The following is a 26,560-nucleotide window of genomic DNA, read 5'->3' as shown; positions in this document are numbered from 1 at the left end:
GTGAAAAAGAAAACTTGGGCATCATAAATTGGACCACACATCCTGTATTCTAATTGTCCGTCATTGCTGAATTATTTCAACCTCATCTCACTCCTTATTATCCCCATTATTCTCATAAACTATGTGTAGTGCTGTAAGTTAGTACCACCATTGTGAGAAAAATATGGGGACTTAAAAAAATGAGAAGTATCCAGACCCTGTAGCCCCTATAGTAAGAGTATGCCAAAGTATGTATGCCCATATTATGGACATTATGTATGCCCATGGTTATGTCAATGATATCCATAATATCCACAAGGTGGAATCAAGGAGTCCATCAAGATATGAGGTGTAAGAAGGAATATATATATATATTATTCAGTCTTAAAAGATTAGGATCCTCTTTGCAGCAATGTAGATGGGACTAATAGTCAATACATTAACTGAAATAAACCAGACACATAAAGCAAATGCTACATGTTGTTCTTCACTTTGGAAAAGTAAAAAAGCTTGCCTTATGTAAGAATGGAGTGAAATCACAGTTCCTAGAGGCCAAGAAGGATGAGGGTGGGGAATGGAAAGAACTTAGATAGGCCTTAGGTCTACTTTTCTACATTGCAGTAAAATCACTTTTGATTCCAAGAAGCTGTGATAATACATTCCACATGACTGGTTCTCAGCACATAATAAATAATAATTATGCAAACAAGGGAAAGGTTATTTGATCATTATGAATTATACATAGCTATCAAATTATTATATGGTCCTTCATTAAAATGTTCAAATATAACCTGGCAGTGGTAGCTCACACCTTCAAACCCAGCATTTGGGAAGCAGAGCCAGGTGGATCTCTGTGAGTTCTAGGCCAGCATGAGCTACAGAGCAAGATCCAGGACATGCACCAAAACTACACAGAGAAACACTGTCACAAAAAAGTTCAAATATTCTATCTCAATAAAATTTCAATAACTTAAAAAAAAAACCCAAAACGTAGTGCCACTATTTTTTATTTTATTTACTTGTTTATTATGTGTGAACACATCAATGCCACAGCAATCATGTGGAAGACAGAGGACAATTTTTTTTTTGGTATAAAATTTTTTTGTTTTTATTTATTTATTTATTTTATTATTATTATTATATTTGTGTTTTAATTATACACATCAGCCATGGGTTCCCCTGTCCTCCCCCCTCCTGCCCCCACCCCCACCTTCCCCCCTGTCCCCTCCCCTCCATTCCCATCTCCTCCAGGGCCAAGACTCCCCTGGGGTTTCATTTAAACCTGGTGGATTCAGTACAGGCAGGTCCAGTCCCCTCCTTCCAGGCTGAGCAAAGTGCCCCTGTGTAAGCCCAAGGTTCCAAACAGCCAGCTCATGCACTAAGGAGAGGTCTCGGTCCCACAGCCTAGATGCCTCCCAAACAGTTCAAGCGATTCCATTGTCTCACTTTATCTAGAGGGCCTGTTCCACCTGGGGGCTCCACAGCCTTTGGTTGATAATTCATGTGCTTCCATTCATTTGGCTATTTGTCCCTATGCTTTTTCCAAGCTTGGTCTCAACAATTCACGCTCATATAGTCCCTCCTCTTTCTTGACAATTGGACACCTGGAGCTCCACCTGGGGCCTGGCTGAGGATCTCTGCATCCACTTCCATAAGTTATTGGATGAGAGTTTCAGCTCGACTGTTAGGGTGTTTGGCCATCTGATCACCAGACTAGGTCAGATCAGGCTTTCTCTCGACCATTGCCAGCAGTCTACAGAGGATGTATCATCGTGGATTTCAGGGAACCTCTGCATCACTCTGCCTATTCCTGTTCTCATGTGGTCTTCCTTTATTATGGTTTGTTATTCCTTGTTCTCCCTTTCTGTTCTTGATCCAGCTGGGATCTCCTGCTCCCCTAAGCTTTCTTTCCCTCAAACCTTGTCCTTCATTACTCCCACTGTCATCCAGATTGTTCATGTAGATCTCATCCATTTCTCTGTCATTGGGTGATCCCTGTGTCTGAACCTGATAGAAGAGAAAGTAGGAAGTACTCTTGAACGCATTGGCACAGGAGATCACTTTCTAAATACAACACCAGTAGCACAGACACTGAAAGAAACAATCAATCAATGGGACCTGTTGAAACTGAGAAGCTTTTGCAGAGCAAAGGACACGGTCAACAAGACAAAGTGACAGCCTACAGAATGGGAAAAGGTCTTCACCAACCCCACATCTGACAGAGGGCTGATATTCAGAATATATAAAGAACTCAAGAATTTAGACATCAAAGTGCCCAACAGTCCAATTAAAAAATGGGCTATAGAACTAAACAGAGAATTCTCAACAGAGGAAGTTCAAATTGCTGAAAGACATTTAAGGAATTGCTCAACATTCTTAATTATCTGGGAAATGCAAATCAAAACAACTCTGAGATACCACCTTACACCTGTCAGAATGGCTAAGATCAAAAACACAGAAGACAGCTTATGCTGGAGAGGATGTGGAGCAAGGGGAACTCTCCTCCACTGCTAGTGGGAATGCAAGCTTGTACAGCCACTTTGGAAATCAATATGGCACTTCCTTAGAAAATTGGGAATCCATCTCCCCCAAGACCCAGCAAGGAATGCTCAATCGTACCACAAGGGCATTTGCTCAGCTATGTTTATATCAGCATTGTTTGTAATAGCCAGAACCTGGAAACAACCTACATGCCCTTCAACTGAAGAATGGATAAAGAAAATATGGTACATATACACAATGGAGTACTACTCAGCAGAGAAAAACAATGACATCATGAGTTTTGCAGGCAAATGGATGGATCTAGAAAAAATCATCCTGAGTGAGGTAACCCAGACTCAGAAGGACAAACATGGTATGTACTCACTCATAGGAAGATACTAGATGTAAAACAAAGATGACTAGACTGCTACACAGCTCTAGGGAGGCTACCTAGAAAACGGGACCCTAGGAAAGACCCAAGGCATCACCCAATGACAGAGAAATGGATGAGATCTACATGAACAAGAGTGGGAGAAATGAAGGGCAAGGTTTGAGGGAAAGAAAGCTTAGGGAGCAGGAGATCCCAGCTGGATTAAGAACAGAAAGGGAGAACACGGAGTTGGCTGTTTGGAACCTTGGGCTTACACAGGGACACTTTGCTCAGCCTGGAAGGAAAGTTCATCCTTTTTTTCTCTCTTTTTTTTTCCACTGGAAGGTTCATCCTTTAAATAATACATTTCATGCATCCAAAGTTGAAACACAATCCATGTGATAGCACAGGGTGTGGCCTGGCATAAAACTTGACTTTATTTTTAATTTCTATCATATATATAATTTACTTTGGATCACAGTGAAGAAGTAAGCAAAATGTCATTCACACACACACAAAAATATCCTGTGATACACTTATCAGCCTCACAAAGCTTTACATACATTATGCTTTATAATAAACACTAATGTTTATAACCAAAAAATTGTGTTAAAGACATTTATAATCTAAAATACGTATTAAAGGCAGGCTCATTCTGTCACGTAGGTAATGCAAATTTAGTAGTGTGTGTATACATGTGGGAAGGAAAAGAAATGAAATACACTAAGTGCATCACTTGCCGTCACATTCCAGACACAATATCATTTTGATTCTGTCAGTACTCAAGCTATAGATTTTGCTGAAATGTGTCACCTGATGGAAGAGTTTAGAATTTTCTGTCACACTGGAATTACTGAGACAAGGTGGTACTCTCTGAAAGATTGCAACTTACCAGTCTTCAAAACACTCCAGCGGAATGTCTAAGACAAGCATCTGTTTCTCCATCTCAACCAGTTGCCCTCCCATAGTCTCTGATAACAAGCCTCACCCCTACTGAGCATCATGGGAAAATGGAAATCCCACTCAGGCAAAATGAAAATTTCTTCTGTTAATTCTTTCCCTTATACTTCCAGCTGAGAAGTCCATAGCATTTTTTTCCTGAAACCATTTTTCTAAGGGAATCACAAAACTATGAGGCATGGACAGAGATAAAGAAAACTAAAGAAGACTGATTGTTGTCAGGAAGAGCAGGGCAGCTATGGGAAGTGAATTTTGATCCAGAATGCATATTACCTTGGTTGGCAAGGACTCACGGAACTGTACTTAGGAGTGGTGAATGACATGGATTTGTGCAAATGCTATTCATTTAAGCATTTATTCTGGCATTTATATTTCTTCTGTGGACATTGTTAGCTTCACCTGAGGTACTTATACTGTTTTACACTAAGAAGAGTGATAATTTTATGTGCACTAAAGACTCATAGGAATCCTTATTGTGATGGGGTTCTCATTGACTGCTGTGTATATGGCCAGCAACATATTGTCAAGCAAAAGCTGTAGCAAATAGATAATCACATTTCCTAATTAGCACATTGGATGAACCATCACATTGTTATTATAACTAATACCCATGGTATATGCCAGTTAATTATCAAGACAGTAACGTGTTAAAGAAAGAAGAGAGGATTAGCTTTTTAAAAAATTCATTATATTTTAAATTATGTGGATGTCTTAGAGTTTCTATTGCTGTTCATCACCAACAGAAGTCTAGACAGGAACTCAAACATGGCAGGATCCAAAAGGCAGGAGCTGATGCAGAGACCATGAAAGAGTGCTAGTTACTGTCTTCCTTCCCCTGGCTTGCTCAATCTACTTTCTTATAAACCACTATCCCAGAGATGACACCTACACAGTGGGGTAGGCCGTCCACCTACCTTGTGAAATTGAAAAAATGACTTACATCTGAATCTCATGGAGGCACTTCTTCAACTGAGGATCCTCTTTCTCTGGTGACTTTACCTTGTGTCAAGTTCTACACAAAGTCAGCCATGGCAGTGGATATGGTATTTTTATGTATGAGAGTCTGCACACATGTGTGCAGGTATCTGTAGAACCCAGAAGAGGATGTTGGATCCTCTGGAGTTAGAATTCCAGATAGTTGTGAGACACCAAGGATCTTGTGTCCTCTGAGAGAATAACAAATGCTCTTAACTGCTAGGCCATCTCCTCAGACACAGGATAGACTTTTTGAATTAGCAGGTTGTTCCTATTGACTAGTCCTCTTTCTCATTATAGGAACTAAATAGTCTCCTAGTCTAATTCTAAATGTGGACACTAAATGATTGATGAAGAAGAAAACAGGAAATTTTATTTCAAATGATTATTCTGACATTTTGTTTCACTCTGATTCCTAGTGAACTAGTAGACTGAAGTTTTCCACATGGACATAATAGAAAAATAATGGTAATAAGTAAATTCTAATTAAAACTTCTCACACAGTTCCTAGTCATTTAATACTCCATACCAAGAAGATTAGACTTGTTCTTGGGGAAGCTGAGCATGACATGAGCTTTGTAAACTTTCCAGTGCAGATGAAAGGGTTGCATCCTCTGCAGAGTGATTGCTAATAGAGTTGCACATGTAAAAAACAAACAAACAAAAAAAAAACAAGTAAACATTTACAGAGGTGTCTTTTTAAATCACAACTATAGCACTGAACACTGAATAGAAAATTAAAATAGAGGCTCAAAACAGAGTAAGTATATGACCGAATACAGAATATCTACTCAAATGTGCTATTTGGATGTAATATGCAAATGTAAAGAGACTAACATAATTTGATACAGTGTAAAGGATATATAATTTGGAATATTCTTTTGATAAAAAATCACAAAATTTAAATAGGTAATTAGGTATGGAAGTGTATATTTATTACAAAAGCTATTTCATGAATATGAAAAGGTGAGGACTACCAATAATATCACAAATCCAGAAAAAATACTCAAAGAATTTTATTATTTATTTAACTACTTAAGATACCTGTAACATATTCTACAATGTTTAATCCATGTTTTTAAAACAACTCTCATACAATAATAATTTTGAAATATATTTTTCTCATTTTTTTGCTAGCATACATAAATTTTTATAACTATGGGCTTCATTGTGTTATTTACACATGTGTAACACTTTTTAATTGTATTCCTCTTAATTTTTTAGTAAGTAGAATAATATTAAAATTTTATTTTTTCTCATAGTTAACCAAACATTACTCTCTTATGGCCCAATTACTTCTCAAGTGCACTACTTCCTAAGACATTAGTATTGAGGATTAAGTTTGCAGCATATGCATTTGGGGATTGTAATTCAGAACCTTTTTTGCAAAACAAATGCCCTGGGAATTTGCTCAATTGTCAAGACTGAGTTCCATCTCAGGATAATGAAAGAATGATATAATCAACTTCTATGCACACAAATACATACACACTCATGAGATAGATGGTAGATAGATAGATATATGATTGATTTTATATATATATATATATATATATATATATATATATATATGATAGATAGACAGACAGACTGACAGATAGATAGATAGATAGATAGATAGATAGATAGATAGATAGATAGATAGTTGATAGACAGATGTTAACTAGAAATTCCACTTAGGAAATCCCAACACTTCAAATTTGAATTAATATTTTACCTTCTGTAGAAAAACATTCATGAGTTCCCTGAGCAGGTTCATATCCACAAAGCTATTAGAACTGATTTGATTTGCTATTTGACTAGAAAAAATTCACCCCATGATTTTCTTCTAAGACTATAAACTCTTTACACACAACAACCATTGCATGCACTTATGTATTCCTTCTCTGTATGACGGAAGAGTCTAACAACTATTTGTGGATAATCCAAAGGTTATATGGCATGTGAAAAATTCAACATTAAACAAATATTTCCCAGTCCCAAACATTCTCTATATGTCATGAGTGTTCTTGGAGCAGGGAAAACATTAACCCAGAAGACAGTCTATACTCAGTGTGTTAGAAGCTAGAGGTACACGACAATTAAACGCAGATTGAGTAGAGGATCAGTAGTAAGGAAGGCAACTGGAGATATTAATGGTTTCATTAGGATAAATTTATGAAAGAAACAGTATTTGAGAAAAAGAATTCCAGGAAGTGTGGCAATCAGTCATGTAGATGAAGGAAAGGGTATGTTGATGGTTTTCCAATGGGAATACTTCTAAAACATTTGAAAAGCCAGGAATGAGGCCACATATTACTGATGTTTAGGTGATAAGGATAGCAGAGAGAGGGTCAGAAAAGTAGAAATGTGGTTAGCATTCTAAGCCATTTAAAAATTTCAGCTGTATCTTGTGAGTGTTGATGAACTGAGAATCCTTCATAGCCCCTCAACACAACACGGCTGCAAAGTCTCCAATGTGGAACCTGGAGCAGAACATCAAGAGTAACCATTGCTTAGCTCAGGCTGTTAATAAGAATGGTGGTACAAGACAGTCAGACTCTGGCCATGGAAACTTGTGCAGTAGAGACTCTGGGATTATGTAAAGGCTTGAAAGTAGAAAAAATGGAGGTTCATGCTGGATACTTTCCCAAAAAATACGTAAAAATGTGGAGTTTAACACCAAGTAAAATAGGGAAAACAATAGGTAGTACAAATCATGTTGATTTTGATTTGCATGACAAATTTAGTTTTAAATATTTTATACTTGAGAAGTTGAAATATCAAAAAGCAAGCTGGAAAATGCCCTTGGACATAAGTTAAAGTTCAAGTAGAGACCTGGCATGCAACTTTTGTTTGGTTCATTTGTTATGTGGTTCTGGGAATTAAACTTAGGCAAGCCCTCTGAAAGTAATGTCAGATCGCCAACAAGATATATTATTCATCTATGTTCTTCTGTTTTAAGGGCAGGTATAGAATATAAAGAAAAATGTTTTTAATCACAATTGTGAGTTTGCCAATAAAACTCACAAAGTATTTAAAATGAGAGGCAAACAGAACTTGATGGCAGGGATTAAGTCTAGCCATTAGTTATGAAGTTTATTCTGGGAAACACAGTGAACAAAGACTTTAAAGGGAGGAGCAGGGGAGTGAATGTCAGCAGATGAGCAAATTCAAGATCTGTAGAGCTGTATGAAAGGACAGGAAATGGTTTGCTAAGGGAGCAATGCTTGAAACTGAGATCTCTTGGGATGCAAGGCCCACAGCAGATCCACAGAACATGCTGAACTGGAAGGAGGAAAACAAATCTCCAGAGGCTGGTAAGGTTGCTCAGTTGGTAAGCGCTTGCTTTACAAGGACCTTGGTTTAATTCCTAGAACCCATGAAAAACAAGTCCAGCATGGTTATGTGCACTTTTAATCCCAACACTGTGGAAGTGAAGACTGGTAGACCCTTGAGGCTAGCCGAGCCTAATTGAAAGCTCCAGACCAATGAGAGATTCTCTCTCAAGAATCAAAGGGGACAGAAATTTAAGAATGGCACCCACAGTTGTCCTCTGACCCCTACAAACACACATGTGTGAACACACATAAATCTGCACACCTGCATCACACACACACACACACACACACACACACACACACACACGAATTAATTTTAAATAAACAGAAGTAATTTTGACAGTGGCCATAAAGTAGAAGCTGAAGTAGATGGAGGAGGTATGTCCAGAGATTTGGGCAGAAAAATGAGGAGCAGAATGAATGCCCAACTATAGGTCTTTTGGGGTGAAGGGAGTTACAGTGACACTAACAATTGAGATAATAAGGAAACCTGGTGACTATAGTTCTAATGAAACACCTGGGCTTTGGGAAAGCTGCTGCTTGAATTCCACAGGAGAAATAGTCTCCAGTTTAGAGCCAGGCTCAGTTCAAATGAGGCGGAGTATAATTCACCCAAGAGGAAGAAAACCTGTGCCACTGCACCATGGATTGCAGAGTGCAGAAGCATAGACTTTTAAGGACTGTGGAGAGAGAAAAGTGATGGCTGAATAAAATAATGCATATAGGTACATTATATTTAAATACTGGTGAGAGAGCTTGACTTGAGGTGACATAAAAAGGAAAATTTGGTAAACCCTGGTGAATTCAACACATAATAATGGTAGAAGCTATGGCATTAAATGTAAGGAGCATGAAGAGGTTGCAAACAGAATTGCACAACAGATCTCAACCATGAGAGATCAGTTTTGAGGACTGATGGAAATCCAAGTGGATATGTGATATAAATTTCTTTCTTTCTTTTAAGGAGCACAGGATCAAAGGTATTCCAAAATCATCCTTGTTGTGTGTCACATGACCTGTATAGTAAGAGTGTGTTTGTGCTTGTAGGACTTACCATAGCATGTAGATGGCATCAATAAACAACCACTGATTCTTAGCCCAAAGTAACTTAGCTCAGGCCTAGTGCAAGATATAAGGCTAATGCTAGGTCAAGCTCATACTATGCAATTTTGTCAAGCTAATTTTTAAACAAGAGTCAGTGGTCATGTTTGGAGAAACTATCCTAAATAATAGGGTGGCCTAAGTTCGTGTTTCTACTGCTGTGATTAAGACCAGCAACTTTGGGGAGGAAAGGGTTTATTTCATCTTACATTTCCACATCACAATCAGTGATTAAAGGAACTCAAGGTAGAAACCTGGACTCAGGAACTGGAGCAGAAGTCATAGAAGAATTACTTACAGGCATACACCTCATGGCCTCCTTAGCTTGCTTTATTTTACCACCTAAGAATACCTGACCAGAAGTAACAACACTCACAGTGGTCATCACACATCAAGCACTAATTAAAAATGTACCCGTAGCCGGGTGGTGGTGACACACACCTTTAATCCCAGCACTCAGGAGGCAGAGGCAGGCAGATCTCTGTGAGTTCAAGGCCAGCCTGTTCTACAAAGCTAGTTCCAGGAAAGGCAGGCACAAAGCTACACAAAGAAACTCTGTCTCGAAAAACAAAACAAACAAACAAAAAATGTACCCACAAGCCTGCTTATAGATTCTGGAAGCATTTTCTTAATTATAGATTCTTCTCAGATAACCCTAACTTATGCCACATTACAACAACCATGAAATTGACCCCTTGTTATTTTGACTCACCAACACATCACTATTCAGCTATAACCTTTCTTTTCTTACTTATCCCCAATATCTCATATCAGTATCTTAATACAAAACAAATTTAAACATTTAAAAGCCCCACAGTCTTTTAAAATCCAAACTTTACCCAAAGGTTAAAAAAAAAAAAAATCTAAACTTTAAAAGTTCAGGCTGATTAAAATACCTGGTCTCTTTAAGATGTCAAAGCCTCTTTAAAAGTTAAAAGTCTATGGTCTCTTGTAAAATCAAAAATAAGTTACATGCTTTCTACTTCAAAGAGAAAGAATCAGGTTGTGGTTACATTAAAATCAAACAAAAACCAAAGAAAAACAGTCTAAAGTTCAAGGTTTGATGTCTGACACCTACTCTCTAGTCTCTGGGCTCCAAACAGCCTTGGAAGTGACACTTCTTAGGGTCTTGATTCACAGAATGCTCAGAATGCTCACTCTTTGATGCAGTTGGCCTGCAACTTCACCAGTAGCTTCTCCCCGACTCTCTTCAGGGACTCTGTGCTTGCCATATTATGTCAAGTGTCAAACTCCCTCCAAAACTCTTTCAGTCCCTGGGCTTCTTCTGCAACTGAAGATCACTAATAGCTTTTCCTGGCCTCTCACATTTTCAAGCTTCAGTTGCTCGTCATGGGACCTTCATGTCTGCAAAACCAGCACCACCTGGGAAACTGTACACCAGCATAAGGTACATCTTTGAGCCTCTCTGGGCTATAGATTCTGTGCAGTGACCCTGAGGTAAAAAATTTTCCAGAAGATTGTATCTTAATGATCTGATCTTTTGTTTTCATACCTGATACTTCAGCCCCAGCTAATGAGTATTTATTGTACTAACAAGGCAAAGGTTTTACTACAGACTTGCCTATAAACAATGTGTTGGAGACATTTTCTCAAAGTGTCCTCTTCCCAGATTACTGTGTTTTGTGTCATGATACGAAGAAAAAAGTCAAGACAACGAGCATTAAGTCAACAATGGGAAAGGCTAGAGAGAGTCAATATAAACACATTTTGCACTAAATATGTGATCTTTTGCTTATTTGGTACAGATATGGCTTAAGGCACAAACTCATCTTCTTCATCAAAATGGTCTGATACTTTTGTATTCTGTCTTATGAAGTAATAACTAGATCATTTGGGACTCCAGGCATGTTTCCAGTAGTTAAATAGTATGTAAGTCAATAACAAGTCAATTGATACCCTTAGGATGATGATCAGAAATAACTGGTCTGTGGAGTGGATGTAGTTTACAATACAGAAGTACAATAGAGAAGTTACAATAGATAATGTAGTTTACAACAGGGAAGATGGTAGGAGCTATGTGACTCCCTGGCAGGGCACCACATAGGTGATCTTCCCTGCTCAGTGAAGGCCCTTAAATGTGCAAAAGGAAGTCTCAAAGCCGTGTGGAGTGTCAGCTTTTGCCATTCTCTGAAGAATAAATTGGACCATAGCCAATGTCAGTGGTGAAGGGCAGAGCCCTCTCCAAATTGGCCTCTGCTCACATCCAAAATTTTATTATTGTTACATATAAGTAACTCATGTGTGTGTGTGTGTGTGTGTGTGTGTGTGTGTGTTTGTAAACAAATGATACATATATAAACTATAAACACAGCCTTATGAGCCCATTTAGTATTGCTTGTATTACGTTTTTAGGGCTGATCACTTGGTGTTAGATAACCAATCAGGAAGCCCATCCCTGGAAAAGACTAACTTTCCTCTCAGCAGTCATTAATGGCCTTGTCTAGAGGTGGATCCTTGTGAGATTTTCTTCATCCATGTTGGGATGCCAATTGACATTATCTTTGTTCAGGTCTTGTTTAGGCAACAATAGAGAGTTCATGGGCACAGCATCCCTGTCATATATAGAAGACACAATCTTACAAGAGAATTCCTGGTCTTCTGACTCTTATAGTCTCTTCTGCCCCCCTTCCCCACCACCCACCGTCTTCTACTATGTTACCCAAGTCTCAAGTGTAGGGGTTTTGATATAGATGTATTCACTGAGGCTAAGCAGTCCCAAATAAGTCGTTTCTATATTTTGACCAGTTGTGGATTCTTTTTTGTCATGGTTTCATCTGCAAACCAAAGCTTCTTTGATGATGAAAAAGCTATAGTGAAATGTGGGTCTAAGGATAACGGTCATGACCATAGTTAGAAGCTACACTGGTTTAGGTACGTGGAAGTACTAAGTTCTAAAACATTCCATGGACTCACTAGCCATGTACATTTATCCTATTCTGTCTTTTTTTTTTTTATTTAGTCAATCTGACCAGGTATCCCATATTGGCCCCTAAACCAAAGAGGACCATCTGCCTTTGCCTCTGAGATTAAAGTGATGTACCACCCTCTCTGACCTCATTTTTTAATTTAAACGTTCTTCATCATCATATTGTAGATGTAACTTTGTCCTTCAGTATGTAATTGGGTAAAATGCAAAACATAAACTTGGAGTTCAGCAGTTAGGAATACTTGCTGCTCTTGAAGATGACCCTAATTCAGTTCCTAGCACCCATAGTAGATGGCTTACAACCTTCTTTAATTGCAGATCCAGTGGGTCTAATACCCTCTTCTGCCTCCTACAACACACATTAAACGCATGGCATATGACTTTCAACATCATCATACTGATTGCCAAGTTTCCAGCACACATAAATCCCTTGGGGACATAATCAGACCACATCAAGCCCAATACAGCCATAAATGTATCTATTGGTTGAAAAGTCCCTTCTTAGACACCTTTCATTAATTTTGATAAGTGTACTTAATTAAGATCTCCCTCTAACCAAATTTTTAATGTTTTATTTACCATAAAACTCTTCCATATTGCTAAAAAAAAAGAATGTAATTCCATCATTAAAGTATACACAATATTCTTTTGTGTATATGTGTGACACTTTCTTGTTCTTTCAACTACAAATGATCAGTTAGGTTGCTTCCATGTTTTGGCCACTGTGTGAAATGTGAACCTAATTAGGTCTTATCACTAAAAACCAGGAGTCAGATATCAGGTTAATAACCTCAAAGATCAGAGAAGCAGAGGAGCAGCCACCATTGACTTCTTACTTACCTCTCCAGATCCTTCATCCAAAAAGGTTGAGATCCTGTCTCTGTCTGCCTTATCACTTCCTCTCTCTACCTCCTGAGTGCTGGGATTAAAGGCATAAGCCACCACTGCCTAGCCTCTATGGTTAACTAGTGGTTAGTTTATCCCTCTGATCTCAAGGCAAGCTTTATTTGTCAGAACATGAACAGAATATCACACAACTGTGAAAAAAATCCTTGAGCTATATAAGCATATGTGGGGTTGCTCAGTCATATATATGATAGTTCCACATTTTGTTTTTCTCTTTTAAAAATCAAGATAATTTTGTACAGTGGATGAAACAATTTATGTTCCTACCAATGATGTCATGTGGTTGCTTCTATTCATTTTCCTTGCTAGGTAACGTAGGTACTCTGATAATCCATTGTGATTTTGATTTGCATTTCCCTGGTAACAATTGACACTGATCACTTATTCCCAAACTTGGCCACCATTTCTGTCATTTTGACAGTGCAGCTACTCAGTTCTTTTGTGCAATAATTTATTTATAGGGTTTTTTTTTAACTAATGAGTTGGAGAATATAGTTGTATATAATAATTAGTTTTGACTTTTTGGTTGTGAGCCTAGCCTTTAATGGTTGAGCCATCTCTCCAGCCCTAGTTTGACTTTTTAATTATATTATATTTAGTTACAATTATTATGTTTATTATGATATAGAATTTGCAAATCTTTTTTTCCATTCTATGGCTGTCTTTTCATCTTGTTGTGTATGTGCTTTACTTTGTAGAAATTTTTAACTTGATGTAATCACACATTTCTCTTTTTAGTTTCAATGCATATGATTTTGGTACATTAAAAAAAATTCACTGGAAATGCCAATATCAAGAAAATCCTCTTTATATTTTTATCCACAAAGTCTAGCATTCCAAAATGTGTTAAGGTATATAAACCATGTTTAGTTGCTGTTGCTATAGTGTAAAACCTTTGTCTAATGTCATCCCTTTATTTATTCATTCACTTACTTAAACAGTGTCCCATGTAGCCCAGGCTGGCATCTAACTCAGCTGAGGATAATGAGGATAACTTTGACCTTTGGGCCTTCCTGCTTCTACCTTCCTAAAGTGAGATTACAGGTATCAACCACCATGGTCAGTTTATGCTGTGCTGGGGTTAAAACTCAGGACATTATACATGCTCAGCAAGCATTCTACCAACTGATCTACAAGCCCTGTGCACACTGTCAGTATTTTTCATGTTGACATTCAATTTTCCCAGCACTTTTACTAAAGAGACTATTTTTCTCTTTAATCAATGTTGGTTCTTTACACCATTTTTGGGAAACCAATTTACCTTACAGGAAGGGGCTTCATAGGTTTCACTGGTCTGTGTCTGTTTTGTTTGTGTTAGTTGGTTGGTTGGTTTTTGAGGCAGGATCTTGTTATGTAGCCCATATTAGTCTTGAAATTACCTACTGTGTTGAAGTTGACTGTCATTGCACTGCTATTGATTTCTAATTTTGTCACTGTTTGCTTTATGTGTTTGCATGATATGATATTGAATGCACAGATATTTTTAATTGTTAAATCTTCCTGGTACACTGACATTTTTATCATCATACAATTCCTGTCTTTGCCTCTTCTGACAACTTTAAGGTCTTGTTTAGTGTAAGGACAGTGAGAGGCCTGGGTGGCCAAACCAGGGCAATTAACAGGCTTCCTTGGAAGCCCTGACATGGACCAGGCCTTAGTTTTGGTTCACTAGAATGGGCTGCAGCTATTAATTAATTAACTATTCACTACCCTCTCATCGACAAGCTCCAGACACTAGACACCACCACCGCCAATGGGCCCTTAATCACTACAGCCTCCCATGAATCAGCTCACAGACTAATCTTTCCTCCATCAATCAGCACCACATTAATCTTTTCTACCTGGAATTCCCCTAACGCTGCTTAAAAGGAGCTTGTGACCCACTTCGGGGTCACTATTTGCCACCCCAACTGTTGGAAACAATAAAGGCTCTTGCCAAATTGCATACAGGACTGTTGGTCTTTCTTGGGGGATTCTCTCGGACCCTAACAGACAGCCACCCTTGATGTCTTTTGATCACTCCATTAAATTTTTTTCCTTCTTTTAATTTTCAGTCCCTTAAATCTTCATTGAGCCTTCTACAGAAAGGATGGAATACAATTTTATTCTTGCAAAATCTGTCACATTTTTTGATTACTTTCAGTTTATTCTGTTCATAAACTCATTACTGATGGGTTGATGACTTATTAATTCTCTTTGGAAATTGTTTTCTGGGTCTTTAAGTTATTTTATGACTCTTAATTTCCTTTGTGATGTGATTATGTTTTCTAGAGATATACTTTGATTCTGTTATCTGTCTAATGTGGACACATGATTCTATGTAGTGACAACAAATTTTGTGTTTATAGCAATCTAAACCAGATACAACTTAACTTCACTTATTTAAAAAACAACAACAAAAATCCTTTATATTTACACACTCTCTCTCTCTCTCTCTCTCTCTCTCTCTCTCTCTCTCTCTCTCTCTCTCTCTCTCTTCATGTTATTGAGCCTGGGATTCTTTCTAAATTATATATTCCCTAAAGTATTTTCATACTTATAAAAATTTTGTTTCTATTTTAACTGGTATGCTAACTTTAGAAGTGGTATTTGTGATGCTGGAGAGATGGTTCAGTTGTTAAAATCACTGGCTTCTCTTCTAAATGACTGGGGTTTGATTCCCAGCAGCCACATAATGGCTCACAACTATCTATAACTCTAGTTCCAGGGATGCCGTCTTCTGGCTTCCCTGGGCACATGGTGCAGACATATATACAGACAAAAACACTCATACACGTAAAATAAAATATCTTTTTAATGTAAGAAAAGTGTTCTGTGTGCCACATCAAGTCTCAGTTTGTGTCTACCTACATATTCAGTACTGACAGACAGGTTTTCACTCCCACAGGCCTCTGCACTGCAGCTCAGTACCATTCACTGCATCATTGAGCACTTCTCAGCAGGGAGTACAGCTGTTTTGAATTCCTCAGTTTTTTGCTCTTTGGAGGCATCTTTATCTTACCTTCATTTGCACAGATAGTTTTCTCCAAATCCAGTATTCTCAGGACATTCTTCTGTTCTGCCGAGTTCCTGCTGAGAAATCTGTCTATAACTTTCCTCACAAATCCTTTGCTCTAAATTCCCCATTCCCCCTTGACTTCTGACAATTTAATTATAATGTGTTCTGGAATATACCTCTTCGTGGTCAATGTGGATCCTCCCAGCTTTGTAAATATCAATGTCCATTTCTTCCCTAGACCTTCAGGTTTTCAGTCACTGTTGTTTGAAATAAGTTTTAGTTTTTTCTCTTTTCTTTGAACCCTGCAGGGCACATATTAAGTTCTTTGATGTAAATCAGCATATCCTAAAGTATGCCTGCCTGCCTGCCTGACCCTTTCCTTTCCTGTTTAAGTGATTATATTTTCAAAAGTTTCTAAATTTCCAGCTGTTTCTCCTCTAAGTTTTATCTTCATCAGTTTTCTCAGTTTATTCCTCTATTGTTTGTCTCATATTTTTGGTTTATTTGCCTACTATGTTCTCTTGTAGCAGGCAAACCCCTTTGATAGTAAGCTCAGGCAAATATCCAGAGTGCTCCCATGGAATCAACAACAGGTCCATAAGGACTGGGCATGACTTTCATACTGTTTATGGGCAGACATTCGATCTAGGATCTATGTGATCAGAACAGTGCCTCACGGCTTTGTTTGTTCTCAGCCTTTGGATGATACAGACATGTTGATTCTCTCAGAATCTAGTCAGGCTCAAGCTCACTAACTAGACTGCTGTTCCTGACTAGAAATTGTTACTTATCTCACTGGCTGTTCGACTAGATCCTCATTGCCTCCTAGTTTTTACTCAACCAACAGTAAGAAACATACTGGCTTGCTGTGGCAGTTAGACAATACAAGGAAGCTCTGGAAACACATCTGAACATCTTAAGCTAACAGATGTTAGCTATTTTTCCTAGATTCTAAACCATCAAGTGGCAACTCTACAGTAATTTTGACTTGAGACTTTTCAACACCAATGAATTTTTGATATTCAGTAACTTTGCACAGCCTAACTAGGACACAGCATGGGAATCCATCAGCATCTATTTTGTTTATATTCTGTACTTGGCATTCAGCAGTGGGGTCACCTGGTCCAAAGGAATTAATAAATAAATAAATTTATCTCTTGTTTTGGCCTCCGGTGGAGAAGGTTGAACAGTCATACTGATTAGTTCATAAATGAGTGTCAGTGGTTGAGTAATTATGTTAATTAGCTTACAGTCATCAGCTACATTAGTCTGTGCAGGCCCCTCTTATTCTTTTCCTTTTCTGTCTCTCTCTTTGGTGTGTGTGTGTGTGTGTGTGTGTGTGTGTGTGTGTGTGTGTTTGTGTTTGTTTGTCTTATGTTCTTGTGATTGTTTATTGTCTGTTCATTTTGAGACAAATTCTTCTGTATCCCAGGTTGGTTTCAGACTTGCAATGTAGCCATGGATGACTTGAACTTCTTGATCCTCCACCTCCACTGGCACCCCACAGTTCTGGGATGACAGCATTTGTACTCCAGCATGTACCTAGGATTATTATCCTCGGGTGTACTTCACTGGTGCCCAAGACAAAACTCTTCAAATAGCTATTATATATTATTCTGTCACAAATGGTTCTGACCTCAGAGATGTGACATCTAGAAAGTGTTGTTGTTTGGGGGATGTGCACCTCTATATCTGGTTTGGTTTTATGTGTGGCTCAATGGTTTTAACCTTTACTTATGTCCATTCTTTTTTCCCAAAGTAACCCTTCTAGTATTTTGAGATTTGGTTTTGTTTTTGATTTTTGTGTGTTTGTGAGAGAGGGAGAGAATAATTATCCAGTAGTTTTTAATAAATTAGTCTTTTAATAAAGACAAATTTACGATAGCCACATAAACTCTAAAATATGTGTCCAAAGCCTTCTATGATGCCATGGACGGTGTGTAAAGACTGATCACAGGCTCAAATAGCAGTTCTGTGTTACTGTGCCAGAACATTCAGACTGCTTTTTCTCCAGATCTCCCACCTCTCACCCAAACCAAAACTAATTCTAGTTCAGAAATGTCTAAAAATTTTATTCCTCACATTAGAGATACAAAATGATTGAATGTATTTTCTCCCAGGTGCATTTGCTTCAGGTCTGCCCCTTGCCAGGATAACATCACACCACTGCCAGCAGAATGTCTCCAAGAAAAATTAATTAAGTGCAGATTGTGATTCTAAGTTTTACAGTAATTTCTAGTAACTCCCTAGTGTCTACAGGACAACTTAAAAAATTCTTTGTACCCTGACCCTAGTTTGAACTCCAGTCTTTTATTTTTATGTTGAATTTGTGTTTTAGGTCCATATATAAAAGAATGGGTTTCATTGTGTTATTTTCATTTATTTACATTATTCTTTGCTCATATTTATGCTCCACTAACCTTCCCTCACCCCTCATCCCTGCCTCTGCCGCACCCATTTAGTTCTTCTATTTTTTGTCACATGCATATATAGTATATATAATGCATACACATTAACTTTCTTTATATGAGAGAAAACATAAGATGCTTGTCTTTCCCAATCTACTCTATTTGCTCAATATGATGACCTCCAGTTCCATCCATTTTCTCTCAAAAATGTTATATTAGAGAAATTCTGGACACATGTATGTGTAGATAGAATCTTACCTCAGACTAGGTTTAGACTCATTCTCTCTCTCTGTCTCTGTCTCTCTCTTCTCTCTCTCACTCTCTCTTGCATGCACACACACACACACCCTCCTTCCTCCACCCATCCCTCCTTCACCTCTCTTCTTCCTTCCCCCTACTACCTCTCCCTCCTTCCTTTCTACTTCGCACTACTTTTGATTGCTTCTTTCTCATCTACTCAATACCAGCACCCAAGGGCAAAACTACACGTTATGAAATAATTTTCAATGGGGTGTGTGTGTGTGTGTGTGTGTGTGTGTGTGTGTGTGTGTCTATCTGCCTCAGGCACTATTCAAATATAAAATTTAGGATGAGAATCCTAGATACACAATCTCTTTAATTTCTGAACAGTGTCCTGAGAGAAATAGTTCTTATCTCAGTTACACTGATAAGGTTAAAGAACATGTTCCAGTAAAAGACTGCTGATTTTTAAAACAAAGCCATCTAGCATGAGATTTCCTTGTTATCATAATTCTAAGTAATAAAACCTTATAAACATCTTTACTATTTTTATCTGAAGCCGAGGATCAAACCCAGGGCCTCGTGCTTGCTAGGCAAGCGCTCTACCACTGAGCTAAATACCCAACCCACTTTTATATTTTTTAAATAAAAAATAACATACAGTCCACTAAAACTGGCACTTTTAGATTTTTAGATTAATATTTATTGAATATACAAACAAATAACACTGATAAATACAACAACAGATTGTGTAATAGCCTTATGTATATAAACATCTACTTACACATGAACACCAAAGTTATTTACTAGGTGATTCAAGAATCACACAGTAGCTATAAGTATAATAAACACCAAACAGTGTCATACTTTTAAAGACATTCCAGCAAGAACAGAATGAGGTCTATCACATATTTTCCATAAACCTAGTCAGTTAATTAAATTACAATTTTATTCAAGACTGCTTTTTAAATAAAATAGAACTGAAGGATGCTAAGGTATATTTCACGGATCTTCCAGTTTTCATTCGGCAATGTCTCATAGCTTTATGTCTTTGTAAACTTTTTAAAATATGCTGTGAATTTTACACAGGAAAGTAAAACAATATGTATTCATTTTGTGCCTAGATATGGTTCAAAAGGTATAGATGAACATTTACCAAAATGGAACTACTGCATTAACCATGTAACTTAAATTTTACTAGAAGTATTATATGGAGTATCAAAATTATAAAACTAATATCCAAACAATTTAAGGGTTCTTACATTGTTCTGAGGGTCACCTACAAAAATCAGATACAATGCATCATTGCTCCCAGCCACCTGCTGCAAAGCTGTCAGTTGAAAACTCTATACACAAGGCTATTACTAAGCTGGAATGAAAGAACAAAAGATGGCATGGTTTGACTTACTTGTTTCCCATTCAATTCTGCATCACCCTTATTGTCTGCACACCGATTTTTCCAGGCCTGAAACAAGCTGAACAAATTGCCTTTTTACCGTTGCTTTGATTTGTACAATAACATGTTAATTACAACTTCGGGCTCTTCTTCTGCTCTATTGATCACATGATCACCTTTGCCAGTTGGAGCTACCCAGAATGTCAAAAGACATCCAAAAAATGAAGCACAGAGTGAAACATTTTATGGCACCCTCCTCCCAGTGACTACAGTCCCAAAGGATCTGTAATTTCAGCTTGTCCACAAAATACAATGGCCTAGTTTTAAAAACACCTTTAAAATAAAAACCCCAAATCATTTTCCCCTTATGCACTCCAGCTATAAGCTCAGTTGTTCAAGTAGTCGCCTTCTTCTCTCAATTCACTGATACCCAAGGGCTACATTTGCCTAGAAGAATTAATTAGCATCATTATAATGCAGAAAGTACTCAGCTCTGTGATGCGGTTACATGGAGCAAGGAGAAGCCATCATAGATAGCAGAACTTAGTAACATTGAGTTTCACCTTGAAGCAAACATATTATTGTTTAATTTGTTAAGATATAAGCATAGCATTTAGCTTTATTTGAATAAAATATTGTTGATGCTTCTGTCTGCATTGAATCTGAATAGGTCAGTGAAAGAAAAAGATACATACACAATCAACAAGATCATGATATTTAGTAATGTGTTTGCTAAACACAATAAAGGTTTAACTTTCAGAATCCTCATCTGTCTACCTAGAGTCTACTAAGAACTAAGAATTGAGTAAATACAACAGGATCTTCAAAAGATAAAATGGAAGATCATACCTTCTACATACCTGTATGACACATTTCTATGTAATGTGCTAATCAAATCAGAGTACCTTAGCCTGGGAGTGAACGATGCAACTTTTAAATATTCGCCCTCAGAGAAACTTAGAATAAACCAAAGAATGAATGCAAGACAGGAATTTTGAGAACACTAAGAAGTCAGGCAGTAGCTAAGAACTACTATTATAGTACAGTCATGGTAACAGAAATACTAAAATTAATCCTAAAATTGTTGTTATCCTCTTTCTAGACATATGTTGGTTATAAAAATATTGATAAAATGCAGACATTTCAAAATCATAAACGTTCTGTTACAGCCTAAAATAACAATTATGACACTGCTTATTTTATTCATTTATTCATTCTCATCTCCTAGAAATAATCTCTCACACAGAATAATTTTTTGGAGCAGCTTAATTATACAATTGTCTGTACTCAATTTATGGCTATTTGCATATTTTCCTTGATGCTCACTAGTTCAGCCTCCTAGTATTATATTAGTAACCAACTTAGAACAAAGTAGCTTCAGACAGCATTCTAATGCTTCTCAATTCTGTGAGATAGCTAGCAACTTCTATGTCCTGGTCCTTTTGTTGCATGTTCAGGTATTAGGTAAAATTCTTAATCTGGCATCTCTGTTAGGGCTAACATAGGTCTGATGCTGCATCTGGAATGGGGGAGTTAATGGGGGCTGGATGAGCTTCTCTATCTCCATGGAGTTTTCTACTATTTAGCAATAGACAAAGTTTCATTCCATGGTTGCTTTGATTGTTAAAGACGAAAACACAAAGTATAAGCCCTTTTAGGAACATTTCCAGAAATAACAAAAAAAAATTTGCCATGTCCTCTTGATCAACTGAAGTTATAGGACTAGACAAAATTGAAAGAGCAAAAGACCCTTCTTGATCAAAAGAATAACTGTATATGCATGACTTACATGACTCAGAGAGATATCACTGGCAGTGACCTCTGAATATGGATAGATTGTGCTTATCAATTCATAAAACCACAAATGGAGACAAAACCATTATTAAAAGAGAGATTGGAGGTTCAAGCACACAAAGTCAACACGGAAGATGGAAATTGTGAGGGAGACAGAAATTAGCCAATGTCCAGAGGTGAGCTTTCCCAGGAGAGAGTGAAAGAAGGAGAAACCAGGTGTAGGGGCAGGTCAGCATCTGCAGAGTCTCAATGACTGGGAATTGTGATTAGAGGAAAACATCCTGGAAAAAGTCTGTGTTCATTCCATCAGACACTGAGGTGGTAGAGGCTAACTGGTGTGGTGGTTATCTCTGGAGACTGGTGGGCTTCTGTACTACCTTAAACAGTCTCTTTTTGTGTACTAGGAATTCAGTTGTGATAAACTTCAGAAGGGAAATGCGCTATGCAGGGTAACTCCACAGTGCTAAAGGCTCATTACTTGAAAAGTGTGAACCCAAACAGACAACTGTAGATTACCCAGAAGACAAGCTTGTTTCATGATTGAAGCTCTCACAAATGAAAGGAGGGCGAGGAGGGAGGGGGAAAGGGAGAGAGGGAGAGAGAGAAGAGAGAGCCATTGAAAATGGCAGTTTGAACTTCCACATATGTGAACATGCAGCAGCAGCACACATGTACATACAAGTTAGTGAAAAGGAATAAAACTTGTTCTTAACAACTGGGACAGTTTGAAGTTGGATATATATATATATAGTATTTGGGTATATCCACAAGACTGGCACAGCTGAATCAGTGATGGACCTATTTCTAGCTTTGTGAGGAGCCTGCACTCTGATTTTCGGGGTGGCTGAACCCACTGTCACTCTCCCCAGCACTAAGTACTCCCCCTTTTCTACATCTACACTGACATTTATTGTCACGTTTGTTTTAATCTTAGGCATTTTGATTGGGGCAAGATGAAATCTTGAAGTAGTTTCAATTTTCATTTCTCTGATGACTATTTTTATAATTTTGTAACCACTTATAATTAATTTTTGCATTCTCTATTTAGATCTAAAACCCATTTTTTCCCATTGAGTTCTTTGCTTTCTTGATATTTAGTCTTTTTAGGTTTTATATATCTTAGACAGTAATCTTCTTTTATATATTTAAGTGTTGAAGGCTTTTCCTCTTTTTATAGGCTATCTCTTTATTTGCATGATAGGTTCCTTTGCTGTACAGAAGATTTAAAGGTTCAAGAGGTTCCATTTGACAATTATTGATATTAATGCCTAGGTGCTACCATAGTCCTGTGCAGTAAGTAATTTTCTGTGTTTATAAGTCAAAGAGCATTCCTGAATTTTTCCTCTATCAGATTAGGGGTATCATCTCTTATACTGAGGTCCTTGATCCATTTGGAATTGAGTTTTGTGCAGTGTTAGAGATAAGGACCTAGCTTCATTCTTCTACATTCAGTTTGACTGACAACATTTGTTAAGAGTTTTACTTTTCTGAATGGTGTATTTGGGACCTCTTTGTCAAAAATAAGGTGTCTCAGGGAGTGAAGACTTATATATGGGGCCTGAATTCTATTCCACTGGCCCATGTGTCTGCTTTTGTGTGAGCTTCATGCTGTGCTAATTTTATTTCTATAGCTCTGTACTACAACTTGAAATCATGGATGATACTGCCAAAAGTGATTTATTGTACAGGATTATTTTGACTATACTGGGTTCTTTGCATTTCCATATGAGTTTTGAGATTATTTTCTAAATTTCTATAAAAAATGAATTAGAATTTTGATGGAAATTATATTACATCTGTAAATTTTTTGGAGTAGCAGAATTAATTTTTTATTTAATGTGTATAAAGTTATTATCTATGTTTAAAATTTCTTTTTCAAACTCAGATTGACCTTAATTTTTAAAAAATAAATTAAAACAAATAGTAGGAGAATGAAAATAAATAATATATGATGTCACCACTTTCAAATCAATATAACACTGTAAAGTAGAAAAAAGGTCAACAATGGAATTTTTGTCTCTGCACAGCAGAGAATGTTTGTGTGACCAAATAAATCACACAATTTTTTTAAAATATGAAACAATTCTCCAGTAATGGATGGATGTGCTAAAATTCAGTTGAATTTGGATACTATATGGAGTTAAATGTTACACTTCATGTGTGTGTTGACAAGTGGAATTGCATGAAATTAAAATCCTCTGTATAGAAAAGTGAACAATTAAATGAAGAGACAAACTACAGAACAGGGGTCGAGTTGGGGAGAGCCTTTGTTAACCACACGTTTGACAAAGGAATAATATCAAAAATGTGTAGCAAACTCAATCTTACTTGTTCCAGGCTTTTTCTTTTGGGCCACCAACCAGTTCCCAAATCATGACACAGAGACTCATTGTTAGTTTTGAATGCTTGGTCTAGCTTAGTCTCATTTCTGACTAGCTCTTTTAACCTAAATTAAATTAATTAAACTTGTTTCTTTTATTTACCTTTAGCTTCATGGCTTTTTACTTTTCTTTCCTTCTGTAATTATATATTATTTTCACTGCTTTTCTTGTCTGGCTGGCTGGTGGCTGCCTGGCTTCTTGCCCTGCGCATGTCCCCCTCTTCCTTCCTTGTTCTTTTCTCTCTTCTTCTTCCCTCATTCTAGATTTCTCCTCCTATTTATTCTCTCTGCCTACCAGCCCTGCCTGTTATTCTCCTGCCTAGCTATTGGCTGTTCAGCTCTTTATTAGATTAATCAGGTGCCTTATGCAAGCAAGGTGAAACAAACGTAACACATCTTTATATAACTAAACATACATCTTTACATCATTAAACAAATGCAGCATAAACAAATGTAACACACCTTTACACAGTTAAAGTAATATTCTGCAGCATAGATAAATATAACACATTCTTGCCACATTAAAATATTATTCCATAACACTATCAACAAATGAAATAAGCCAATCAATAAGTTGATTAATGAAATAGACAGTTCTCAAAAGATGAAGAACATATGGTCAATAAACATGAAAAATATTCAACCATATTAGCCAACAGGAAACTATAAATTAAAACTAAGTTGAATTCCATCTAACCCCAGTCAGGATTGCAATAATAAAGAAAGCAAACAACCTGTCCTTACTATCTCTGCATAAGTGGATAGGTTTCCAGTACTAGGCATGATTTCTCTTCTGTTAAGTAGGCTTTAAGTCCAATTAGACAGCTATTGGTTACCACTAAGATATGAGTGCCACTATTTGACCTTTAAGGATATCTTTTCATGATGGTCTGTGTTTTGGTTCATAAGCATCACAATGGGATAGGATTATTTACTGTTTCCTTCCCTTGGTATCTTGCAAAGTATTTTGTGATACTGTGGGAGATAAATGCAGGAAAGAGACTTTCAGAAAAAAAAAAAAAAAAAAAACAGCTCATATTATCTGAGTCCTCTGTGTAATGTCTTCAGCAAAAGGACTTATCTTCAATATCTAAGAGGCACCCATAGGCAATGGCAATAGCCTATATTATTTTAGGAGTGACTTGGTCTAACCTGACCAAAACTCAAACAGAGGTTTCTTATAACTGGTATTGAGGTTATTACTAAGTAATTCTATGACACTTTGGGGGAGTGTTATCAACACAAGTGATATTACTTTATAACTTTATTATATATATATATACATATATATATATATATGTATATATATTTAAAAATACACACACATATATATTAATTATATGTATATACACACATATACACAACACATACACACACATATATCTCTACATATGTATATATATGGGGAAATAATTAATTATAATGTCAAAAATTAAAAATATTTTAAAGTAAATAAATTTAAAATGCATATACATATATACATTGTATATAATTTTAGGTAAATATAAAATAATTTGACTCCTTGAGGCTTGATCAAACAACCTTGATATTATTGATGTTATTGATCTTTCCTCCCATTTTCTATATTGACTTTCATCACCTCTCAACAACTAGAATGCCTCCCTGTTTTTCCCATTTCCCCATTCATAACCCCTCTTCCCTGCTATTTCCTTCTCAAACCCCACTCCCTCATGATCCTTTATAGTCTCCCAATTTCTGGAGTTACTCCATGTTGTATACTCACATCTACAGATTTTGAGCTAGAAGTGACAGAGAAGAGTAAATGAACATTCAGCATTTGTCTTTCTAGTTCTGAGTTACTTCATGCAATTTTTTTCAAGTTCTGTCCTGCAGATGTCATGGTTTCTTCTTCCTTTATAGCTGACTAGTATTCCATTGTGTATACATACCACATTCTGACCATCCATCTATTGAAAGTTGTTTCTATTTACTGGCTACTGTGAATAGGGCTGCAGTGAACATTGCAGTGAACATCTGTAAAGCATGATGGTGAGTCGTTCGAAAATATACTAAGAACTGGTGTAGGTGAGTGATATGGTAGATTTATTCTTATCTTTTGAGAACTCTCCTTACCAATGCCACATTTATTTCCACCCTAACAAATAACAAAACTTCTTGTCCAACATTCTTACCATCATTTATTGGCAGTTGTTTTATTGATTTTAGTCCTTCTGACAGAGATAAAATGAAACCTCAACATTGTTTTAACTTTATTTCTCTAATGATTAAGAATGATGAACACTTTTTAAAATTTGTTTTAATTTCTTCTATTAATGATTTTTTA

This window comes from Onychomys torridus, chromosome 9 (assembly GCF_903995425.1).
Source record: "Onychomys torridus chromosome 9, mOncTor1.1, whole genome shotgun sequence".
Taxonomy (NCBI): Eukaryota; Metazoa; Chordata; class Mammalia; order Rodentia; family Cricetidae; genus Onychomys; species Onychomys torridus.
Note: the sequence above shows the minus strand (reverse complement) of the source record.